Source organism: Tiliqua scincoides, chromosome 7, assembly GCF_035046505.1.
Source record: "Tiliqua scincoides isolate rTilSci1 chromosome 7, rTilSci1.hap2, whole genome shotgun sequence".
Lineage (NCBI taxonomy): Eukaryota > Metazoa > Chordata > Lepidosauria > Squamata > Scincidae > Tiliqua > Tiliqua scincoides.
Genome location: NC_089827.1, coordinates 41,834,561 through 41,846,632, shown reverse-complemented (window position 1 = coordinate 41,846,632; position 12,072 = coordinate 41,834,561). Strand labels below are relative to the sequence as shown.

At 39.9% G+C, this 12,072-nt stretch overlaps 1 protein-coding gene across 18 annotated transcripts in view; it reads left to right on the top strand.

Annotated features, from left to right (window-relative positions):
• Positions 1 to 12,072, top strand: part of CACNA1C (calcium voltage-gated channel subunit alpha1 C) — a 605,715-nt gene that overhangs the window by 248,451 nt on the left and 345,192 nt on the right. The gene's annotated exons all lie outside the window — the stretch shown is intronic.

Sequence of the window (12,072 nt, the reverse complement as noted above, 5' to 3'; positions counted from 1 at the left end):
ATTAGGGGTGGCGTGACCTGGAATGCCACCTGATGCCATCTTGTATCATCTGCCTCTGTGCTACAGAAAACCAAAACCCTTACTGTGCTCCTTATGCACCGTAATCAAACCCTGAAGTCTCACCCTTGCAGGGTTGACAGCAGCATGCAAGGAGGAGAATTATCTGTTCCTTGCTTGAATGAGCAGGGAGCAGATCATTGCAGCTTGCAATGGTGGCTTGCATTGGAAGTGGGCTGGAGGGAGGTGATGGCTTTGGCAGCAGCAGACTCAAGGTGAAAAGCATCCTGAATCCTCCACGCCCTTTGACCCCTTGGAGTTTATTACTGATACCAACCTGTATCAGCCGGCATCATGGTTTGGCTGACCCTGATCCTGAGGAACATTGCAGCTGTGAGGCTCTCTTCCCTGGAATGGGAATGCAGCAAAGGAAAACGTCTCTATACTCTTTTCCTGTGGTCCCAATCCAAATTGTTCCTTTCCCTGCAACTGTATGTTTAACAAAAACAAAATAAGAACTGTAGGTTCAAACTCTGCATTTAATATGACAGAGTTTGACCCCTGGGGCATCAATTTACAATGCATTCCATGTGGCAGGTGGGATTACATTTTCATTTGATACAGTAGTTTCTGTTTTAAATACAACAATCGTATACAACAGTGTTTCTCAAACTGTGGGTCAGGACCCACTAGGTGGGTTGTGAGCCAATTTCAGGTGGGTCCCCATTCATTTCAGTATTTTATTTTGAATATATTAGACTTGGTGCTACCATGGTATGTGACTGCATTTGGGGAAATGTGACAGACATGTACTTTTAACAAGCTACTATATATATTCTTTTAACAAAGATAGTAAATGGGACTCACTCCTGGATAAGTATGGGTAGGATTGCAGCCTAGGATTGTTAAAAAAAAAAGTCCTGCTTGATGATGTCACTTCCAGTCATGACATCACTTCCAGTGGGTCCTGAGAGATTCTCATTCTAAAAAGTAGGTCTAAATGTGTGAGAACCACTGGTATACAATGTTTTTCAACCCAGATGTAGATACTGTTGTGAAGGATGTACACAAGTGTTGTTAAAAGAACAAACAAAATTGTGAGATACTATTGTGCACTTCACAATTTTGTCCATTTCTCTCATTCTCCATTTCTCAACAATGATTTAATAGCAGAACACTGCACTGAGTTCTCCTGTTATAATGACTTCATTACATTTCTGAAAGGTGTCTGGAAACCTTTATTAATACATTATCAACCAAGCATTGAACTCCACTTGTCAAGTAAATGAACATAAGAATACTCTGTTAGACACTGCCCTTGCTTCATTTTCAAATACAGGTTGAGTCTCATTATTCATGATGGTTCCAAGAACTCACATGGAAGGCAAAAAATGCACTATAGCAAATCAATTTAAAAAACAAAGTTTCTTTGCTCTGGTGATTTAAAAACAGCCTTGATGACCTTTGTAATGCACACAGAGTCAATCAGTCTCTCTCCAGGAGCCTAGGCTTCACTAGGAGGCAGCAATCCCTCCTTCACCAGGAGCCCCAGCAAGGGGGAAAGAATGGAGAAGGTGATGATCCTTGCCATTTAGCCTTCTTTCACTTGCACAGGGGAAGGGAGGCATGAAGCCTGCAGAGAAAATGATTGATTGTCAGCTGCCCTCTCCTGCATTATTAAATGACTTTTCCTTTAATTTAAAGGACCCTTCTCACCAGCCTGGGGATACTTAGGTTATACCTGTAATTACTTGTATGACTGTCTCTCTGCAACAGTAAAAAGCAGTTTTTTAAACTGTGATTTTAAAGGGGTGCATTTTTCCCTTTCTCCAGGGATCAGCACATTCCTTCTCATTTGCAGAGGCTATTCGTGTTGAGTCAAATCCATATATTAAAAATCCATGTATAACAAGGCTGGACCTGTAGCTGCTTCTTCTCTTGCCTGCAGCTTCAGGACACAAAAATCACTTTGAATTTGCTTCCACAAGTAAGATAAAGGGCCATACTAGGCATTCATAACGAGAAAGACAGAGCAGTTGCTTTACCTTATTTCTTTCTTTACACACTCCTCAAGCTTGAGTGTGTGTATGGTGGAAAGGGGAATGAGTTCACAGAGGTAGAACTCCCTCTAACCCACATGTGTTTGCTAGACCAAGGGTGGTCAATCTCATTTCATACATTGGGCCGAATAGCATTCATGATGTGAGCTGAGGGCAGGAAGTGATGTCATTAACCAGGTCATGACTAGAAAAAAGCACTTTTTTCTTTGGAACTCTTTAGCGGCAAATGACAGAAGAAAAAAATTAACATATCTTGATAATATTTTCTACATGGGCCATCTTGTCAGCAGTGACACCTCAGCACAGTACAACAGCTTAGAGCAGCTGATGGTGGTACTGGGAGAGCCTGAGGGCCAGATAAAGAGCTACATGGGCTGCATCTGGCCTGTGGGCCTTATGCTTGACTCCTGTGCTTGGGCCCTGTGCTAGACTGTCTGCACAGTTTGCAAAAAGCACCTTCCTATGTATGCAGTTATAACAAACCTATGTACAGTAGTTACAACAAATGCATATAGTTTGGGGTGAGGCCTTCCTGCCACTTTGATTTTTCTCCCATGTGTGTGCCTTCACAAAACCCAAGCTGATTGTCTGAAGAAACTATTGTAATGTCTATCTCCACAAAACAGATGATGTTGTGTGACATCATCATGGTGTGCATTGCTTTACCTTCCACCACATTGTTCAGCTGTTTGGAATGGCAATGAGTCAATGCACAGCAAGATGATGTTGCTTTATGTGTTGTGTTAAACTAGTGTTATGATGAAAAGGTATGAAAGAGACATACAGCAGCTTCATGTCTTTAGTAATGTCTGATTCTGTGCTCAGAAATACTTATCACAGGCCTGTGATGCTGTGAAAACCACCCTTGTTGCTCATGTAAACAATTATCAGATGTTTCAAGGGCTCACAGGCTAGGCTATCTTGGCTCAGTGAGTGTGATTTTCCAGATTGCCTGACTTAAATATCCTTAACCTATTAGCATAATTCAAATGTAGTTATGGAACAAGAACTAGCAGTTTCTGTGCCTGGGAAGGACCAGAAGTTTTGCAATCAGTAAATTGCTACTGCAGTTGTTTTGTGACAGTCAGTGCATCAGTTCATCTGATTGGTGCTCTTCTGCCTGGCTCCACCCTGCGTCAGAGTCTATTCTCGTCCACTCTAGTTATATTGCTGCATGCGAGTATCCTGTAGGAAAACTCCAGTGATTGAAAGACTCAGAACCTGCTGAGTCTGCAAAGTGTTGAAAACTGAGAATTAAAAGAAAAGTACAGTTTATAAAAATGTTAGAGTTGAGCTGAAAGATGAATTTTTCTCAAAAATGTGTTCCTTTTTACCATAAAGCACATTCCCCACATTTCAATGATCTTCAGGGCTGTGAGTGAAAATGTTTGTTCATTCAGACTGCAGAAAAGAAGCATTGCCTTAACTCCAATCTAGGTTCATCATGTGGCCAAATCTGACTGGCAAAATGGTCTGGTGGACTGAAAACTCTATCCCATACAGGTCTACTCAGAAGTAAGTCCCATTATGTATGTCCGTATTTTTTCATGGCCAGCAATAATCTAACACATCCGAGTGGGAAGACCATAGTTGTGTCAAAACTTTAAAATCCATGTTGTTAAAAAAGTCCAACATTTCATTCTGTAACTTTTTCAGAACTTTGTCAGGGAAATGAGCCTAGGTAGGACAATGTGTCCTATCTTGCAAAGGCGCTTGCTATAAGAACATATTTTTCTAGTACCTGTTTTCCTCCACTTCTGTTTTTGGCACTCTTGCCCCATTTTTTCTTCCTGGGTAGCATAGTCAACATTAATAAAACATGTTAATTTTATTTTATTAATAAAATAAAATAAAAAGTAGTTAAAACTGTAGTGATGCTTAAAATGCTTTTTATACTTTGCAACTAATAGACACTGTCTATGTGTTGAACCCAATGGAGATGGGTCACTGGTGTGAATAAATAAGATTCAGATAAATGGGGAGGGGATATCTTGTACTTACCAAACACCAAGATTTGAAAAGGTAGCTTCACAACATTTCTTAGATGCCAAGTTTGTCAAGGACTGCAGAAATTATAGCACCACCTACTGGACTATATATTGCAGATTATTCTTGACAAATTATATGCTAAAAATGTTCTTAATAATAATAATAATAATAATAACAACAACAACTTTATTTTTACTCCGCCTTTCTCCCCGAAGGGACTCAAGGCGGCTTACAACAGATTAAAACATAATTTAAAAACAAGTAAAAACACATTAACACATCATAAAAAAACAGCAGTCAGAATAAAAAATAGGTAAAAAGAGCATAGAGCAGCAGCAAGTCATAAAAGAATCAGGCCTGTAAAAAATATTAAAAGATGTTAAAAAGATGTTTAAAAGGCCCAGAACTCAGAAGGCCTGTTTAAACAGAAGGGTCTTCAGGCCTCGCCGAAAGGTCTCAAGAGAGGGAGCCATTCTTAAGTCAAGGGGAAGGGAGCTGAATTTCAGCTTCTTCAGAGCTGAAATTTATGCTGATGGTCACTGATGGTCAGTTTTAAATCCACAGTAATCCTTTCCCACCTGAATGAATATATTAATACTAGTATGTTCTTAGCCTACAGTCAATGAATGACTGAACTGCTGTTCTGATGTAAGTTGGAGAAAAATTACGGCCGTGTTTGGAGAGCCTGAACAGTATAGGTCCTCTGGGATCTAACAGAGAACTGGAAGGTACTTAGAATTGAAATCCTATGGTCAATGGGTATTTCATTAAATTAAACCATAATGCAGTGGTTAGATGGTGTAGGACTTGTATGTGAAAAAAGTCTGGTTAAAATCCTCCTTTAACTCACTGAATAGGCAGGACTCAAGTGTAACAAATAATGAACAGTGGTCCTCCCCTGCTCCCCAGAATCCAGCCTCAAATTTAATTGCAACATGGACAGAATATGGAGGATAATGCACTACTGAGTTCTCTGCGTGTGTGAAAATAACCAAAGCATTTACATTAACGTACAAGCAGTCATTTTGCAATATAATACACCCCACCTCCCCAGGCCACCAGTTTGTGTTGGTACCTCACAAGTCTCTGTCAAAATAAAAATAAAATAAAAAGGAGCTCCCAAAAGCCTAAAGCCTGTCCACCTCTATCTTACACAGCTCACCACTTTCAGAGTACTTTGGCTAAATTGGAGTGTTATTTATTGAAGGTTATATTGACAAAAGGTTACCACCTAAAGGAGATACTGTCTAAATTCATATAATTATATATTTCAGGTAATGGGAGTTTCACTGTGTAGCAAATATCCTTCAATATAATGGATGTCTTGAGGACTTGCCCTTTTCATGGGACTTACAGTTTTGCAAATAAAATGTATGATCAAAGATGATTGCAACCTGAGATATGTTGATAAATCTCTGGAAATATTTTCTACTAAACAACAATTTTCACTTTTTTGCTAGCATTTTAAATAAAAGCAGAATTATATTGGGGGAGAGCCCATTATTCTTTCATGAGTATGGTGGATAATAACAACAAACAAAGAGAAATGTACACTAAATGTGAACTACCTTCCTATTCTAACACCTTTTTCTATCTCCCTGCTAACACTTTGTCATGAATAATTTTCACACCGTCACCAGCAGTTGTATTTTGTGGAATATATTTCTGTTTCTTAAATATCTTGTTTTCCAGTAGAAATTGGGTCTAGATGCTATCTGAGTGGTCAAATGCAAGTCCATTTATTTTTAATATGCATTTTGTATATTGAAGTCTTCTTATTCTGTTTTAAAAAATGCCTAGAGACTTTTTCAAAAGTAAGGTACCATATACCAGATAACCATATAACCAAATATACTCAGTTCATCTTTCTTGCAATCACACTATTTGGGGGTGGGCGGGAGAGTTTGGCAGGGTGGGTGGAAATTGTACAGGTGGATTCAGCAGACACATGTTTGCATTTGACTAGCAGATTTCTTTCAATAATTTAGTAGTACATCTACTTTTTTTTTCTAAAAAGGATGCAAGAGCATGGTTTCTCATTATAAGCTATCTTTATACTCAAAAACTGTCCATTAGATGAAGCTTGATTAATCTTTTAAGAGTGTCTTTTCTGAGAACATTACAAGTGTTCTAAAATATGTAGTATTGTACGCATTCTGGTTTATTAATCTGCAATATTCGGAAATCAGGGATATGCATGTAAATTGAGGAGTGGCCCTTAAATTGGAATTACCAACCCTACTGCTTCCATCTGGCAATTACTAAATTTCATGATAGTCTCCCTTCTTCCCACTGCCGATCTGTTGTCAATAACAAGGTCCTCTCATCATCTGGCACAATGAGTGCTTTATTGAGCATCCCTGTTTACTGGTCAGTTTCAGAACAATACAGTAACCTGAGCACATATTAATTTGTTTTCTGTCTAGAAATGTGATTACCTGTTGCTCCCTCCTGCTTTCCTTGGCCTTCTGGATTTAACTGGAAAACAAAAACTAGCCATGTAGTCCTGCTAACTTAGGAAACCATGGGTTTATTATTGGTTAGTCTTTCAGGTGCCACTGGACTTTATCTAGCCAACCTTTCAGCCACAGGTTTTCCTGGAAGTCAGCAAGTTACAGAGTGTTAGTTGGTAGCAGCACAAACAACAGAGAATCCTGTGGGACCTTACAAAGTGACAAATTTGTTTCAGCATAAGCATTCATGAACTACAGTTGATGTCATCAGGTGAAGCAGACTGTAGTCTATAAAACGTTGTAGACTAACTTTATAAATTTGTTTGTCTTTAAGGTGCCACAAGATTAGGTTTTGTTTGGTAGGTAGTAGGTGCAATTTAGTTCTTTTAAAATCTGCTTGCAGGAGGGCTACAAGGTCTTAAGAATATGGATCTCCAAATCTGCTCTATCAAACTATGTGGGATTCCCCATGTGGAGCAGGATCCATGAGAAGAAGTGCATGAAAAGAATAGGTATTTTGAGTATTTATTCTTACTGTATATGGGATAGTATTGCTGGATCAGAACTTTACTTTTCCAGTCAGTTTTTCATTTGTGTATCTTGAGTAATATTGAAAAATAGCAAGGCTGTGTATACTTCCACATTGTGTGCCTGCCCTGTCACTGCTGAGTTTAAAAGTCTGGAAAGGAGAAGTGGGTAGAAACATTGCAATTCCCAATTGACTTAAAAAATGAATATTCTATGTCATAAGAACTGATTACTTGTACCATGAATCTTGGAGCGAGCATGGAAAAAAAAAATAGGCAAAAGTGCCTGAAGAGAAAGGCATATAAATAAGAAATAGAGAACCTTGAACCTTATCTTTGCTAACTGGTGCAAAACATAAAACATTAGCTAATTCACAAGTAGATTAGGGGAAACTTGCAAATTTTTACCTGTGCCTAATCTTTGATGGGTTCAAATCTTTCATGGTCAGTAATGAAAGCGCATGAAACTCTACCAAGGATCTGAAAAGTGGTGTTCTTTACAAAGACTGAATGACTTGAATGAATGAATGCTTGATATATCAACCGCATGACATTCTTTCTCAGGCAAAGTCTTGTGGGCTTTAGTGCTAGGAGGGTAAGGATCAAAAGTGTAGGAAGAAATTTTGGAAACTGGAAACGAAACACATTCACCTACAGCTAAACCATATCACAGACGTTGCTGAACCTTAGCTGTTCTGTCTGTATGTCACCTTTATCAAATGCCCACTATGGTTTAGCAGCAGGATGTGGGGAGGGGGGGAATTATCATATCTGTCAGCACAACACATTGCATTATTGACAAGAAGCATTTACCAGATGCAGTTAAGGCTTGCTTGTTTTATCAAATGTGTTGGCTGAGCTTTACAAGAGATATATTAATCTTCCATATAAATGAGACGTTGATAAATGTGAAGTCACCAAGAGAACAAGAGCTACTATTATATTAGCACAGTTATAGATGGAGCTTTCATGGTTGTTAAGGTTATTATTATTATTATCATTGAAGAAAGAGCTAGTATGCATTCTTTTGTCACAGCCTTTGCAGGGAAAAAGACTGGAATATACAGAGCAGCACAGCATAATTTAGGGTGAACAGTGACTAGAGCTCTAGCTTGGACTTTGAAATCCAGTAAGAGAAAACTAGGGATCCAGCCTTCTTCAGATGAATAATCTAAAATTGTAGCCCATGGATGTCAAATATAAGGCCTGTGGGCCGGATGTAGCTGCATGGAAGCTCTCTATCCAGCCCACAAGATAATTGGGCTTTCCTAGAACCATGCTATCTGAGCACCGCTTCTGCCGAGTAGTCACTTTGGAGAGCACCTCTGCTGAGCTGTGAAGTGATGCCTTGGCAGAAGCGGTACTTCTGAAAGGACAGCCTGCATGATAATTGGGCTCTCCCGTATCTTGAAAATATGGTCAAGATTGCATATTTTCTCTGCTATCATTCGCAGCTAACGAGTTCATGTCTGAGAACAAAGTTCTTATTTTTGGCCATCTGCTTAATGTTGTCACTTCCTGCTTAATGATGTCACTTCTGGCCCTGAATAGGCACCATGAATCTCATTTGGTCTGCTTTGTGAAATGAGTTTGGCATCCATGTTATAGCCAATTTAAGGTCAAGTGCCTTATATGTCAAATGTTTGCAACACCATCCCACAAGCACCCTACTTCTTGTTATTTAAGCTATTTAATTATTCATTGCTATTTAATCTATTTATTTGGTCTTCTGTCCCAAGGATCCTGTCCCTGCTTAAATAGCAATATGATAATTTAAAACAGGGTAAAAATGAAATACTGGCTGAAAACATAAACATATGAAACTGCCTTATAGTTTTTCTGACCACTGGTCCATCTAGTTCAACATTCTTTGTCCTGGCTGGTTGCAGCTTTCTGGGTCTTCAAGCCAATGGTGTTTGCAGTCAGCCTCCTGGATGTTGAACCTGGAACTTTCTATATACAAGGCATGTGTTTTGCCCCTGACTTTTGGCCCTCCCCCACCAACCTATTCACCCAACGATGGTCATGAAATGCCTGTAAATATGGAAATGACTTAACACTGGTTTTGAAATGTATTTGAACTCTGTTAAACTTCGATGGGAAGTAAGTCCCATAACATCTACCTTTCGATCTCTAGACTTTTGATCTCTAGATATACCATTGATATTCCTGATTTGTGCATATTGTTTAATGCTGGGGAACTCAGTAGCATAGGATAAAGGCAGCAGTCTCTCAGATTAATAGGGAGATTGCACTTGCTCCCAGTGTGGAAGGGATTGTCACTCCCGAATCGGCCTTTTCAGCCACACTAGACGCTGTTCCAGAACCACCATTCAGAGCGCGATACCATAGTCTTTCGAGACTGAAGGTTGCCAACAGAACATGCTGAGGATAGTTGTTGTATGATGTCTACATTTATTTATGTGTCAGTTTTCAGGTTACTAAAAATAAGTGGAAGGTAAATGTCTCCCAAAACATTGACAGCCAGAAGGTGGCACACCACGTACCTTGTAAGGCATTGAAGAAAGTCCTTTGTGATGTGCTCCTGCTGTTAGCCTTCCAGGGGAGGAAGCTTTGTTGTCTTAGGTGAATCCACTCACTTTGCCTCAGGAATCCAGGTGGGTTGAGTATGTGATGCAGGGTCAGCCCAAAATTAGTTCACACGACTTACGTCTGGTAGTGCTGCATGCTGTGACAAATCAATCTGGAACAGGGTGCATGTCCAAATCAACATGTTTCTCTGAGTGAACAGCATTTAACCCTCTTTTGTCATCATAGTGGACCAACATCCTGTAAACCAGGATCCTGTAAACCAGTCACCATCTTATTATATATAATGAAAATTGCATTCAGGACTTTAACTGATATAGGCAAACAAAAAGTGTAAATCTGAAAAGAACAGCACCATATTTGGATATCTACTTCTGAGTACAAGGGCAGCCCCATATACAATGCATTGCTTGCATCCAAACAGGGTGTTCCCAGAGCATGAATAACCATAGCCAAGCTATTTCTGACTGAGATGGGTCACCAGTCATAGCTGATGAAAACTACTTTGAGTTATTTTGCAATGCCACATTAATCTGTACATTATCTCTATCTGTAGATAATAAACGAGCATCTCTGTAGAAATTTTGGTTATAAATGTCCTGTTATCTAGTATTGAGGGACAGAAGTGTTATGGGGAAGTATCTTGAAAACCAGTTATGGAATCAAACTTTTCCCATTAGCAATAAAAGTTTGTGAAGTCTCGTAGGAACCACTTTGCAACTGTTTCACAACTGTTTTAGGCAATCTACTGTACAGCTTTATATCTGTGTATGGGACCATTTCTTTCACTGCTTCAGAGAACCAAGGAACCAGTTTTCTGACTTGGTTTTGAAAAAATAGTTTTGTGACACTGGATATTTGCAACTGGGAAAAGACCTCCTATGCTGTGGGATAAATGCCAATTAAGAACAGTTAAAACAATAAAAGAGAATTTGGCTAAGGAAATGTGGTGTTTTACAGTGTTTGGAAAGCAGAGTGCCTAACCTCCTTTAAGCTACTTAGAAATGTCTGAAATAATAAGATGAAGAAAGTGAACATTACCAATGAGTATGAAATGAGGTTAAAGGTTTTGGATTTTCAAGTGCTCTCACAGAGGTAGCTATTCATAATGTTTCTTCCATTCATTAGATCAGATATGAATGGCCAGAATGATTTGCCAAAGTTTGGATTGTTTTGCTGGGAGGGCTCCATTTGAGGCCAACATGGTATGTGGAAATAAGGTGCATTCACTTCAGGAATTCTGGATTGGCTTTGGCCTTCCCCAAGGTTCAGGTGGCTATTGCCAACTGAGGACCCAATCCTATCCAATTTTCCTGTGCTGGTCCAGTTGTGCCAGTGGGGTGTGCGCTGCATCCTATGGTGGAGGAGCAGTCACTGGGGCCTTCTCAAGGTATAGGAACATGTATTCCCCTACCACAGGTCTTGCTTTGTGGCTACACCAGAGCTGGAAAGTTGGATAGGATTGGGCCCTGAGGGCGCAATCCCAGCCCCTTATATCAGTACTTTCCAGCACTGGCATAGTGGCGCCAATGGGGCATGTGCTGCGTCCTTGGGTGTCACTACCAGAGGCCTCCTCAAAATAAGGGAATGTTTGTTCCCTTACCTCAGAGCTGCATTGCCCTTATGTCAGTGCTGGAAAGCACTGACATAAGGGGTTAGGATTGCGCCCTGACTTATGGGGAAGCAGAGGATGGCAGCAAACTAGATGGTTACTTGGTCTCTTTGATCCACCCAGACCTATAAATGGCAGCCCCTTTCTGTATGCCAGCCAGTTTAAATCTTGACAGTCTCTCCACTCATCATCACTGCCAACTTCTCTGCCCTTTTACAGGATCCTCCCTGAAGGATATAGTGTGTTAATTATAAATCTAAATTTTAAAAATGTACACACACACACACACACACACACACTCTTGTGCACAGGTCTTACAACAACAATACTTTGCTGAAGAGAATTGGACTGAGCAAAGCTCTCTTTTCTGTCACCTAAAATTGCTCACTGTTCATGAGTGTTGTGGCTTTATAGAGTGGCTGCTGCTTAGTCAACAGACAGCACTCAAATTAACCCGCAAAGCAGACATGCTCTTGAAATTGAAATGAGCTTAGGAATGGGATCACTGATGCTGCAGATAAGCATACAGGAGGCAGGACAAGGCAGAACCATGTTGGTTTGTGCGTCATCAGGGATGCAGGGAGTCAATCAATATTTGCCAAATGGAATAGAAAACAGTGGGCAGGGATGAAATGTGTCTTTTATGCATTGCAGGAAGGAAGCAAGAGAAAGATTACAAATTCATATTGCTTAACACACTGTGTGAGATAGTATGAATAAATGGATCAGTCAGTGCACAGTGTTTGATCTCTGAGGGGTTCTTCCAGGCTGAACTTTCCCCAGCAACCCGAGTAGCGATTGCAAAGCTAGGAAGAAGTACCTGCTACAAAGAGAAATCTGGGTAGAATTACTATTGTTCAGCTGTGCATGGCTGGTTGCTAAGA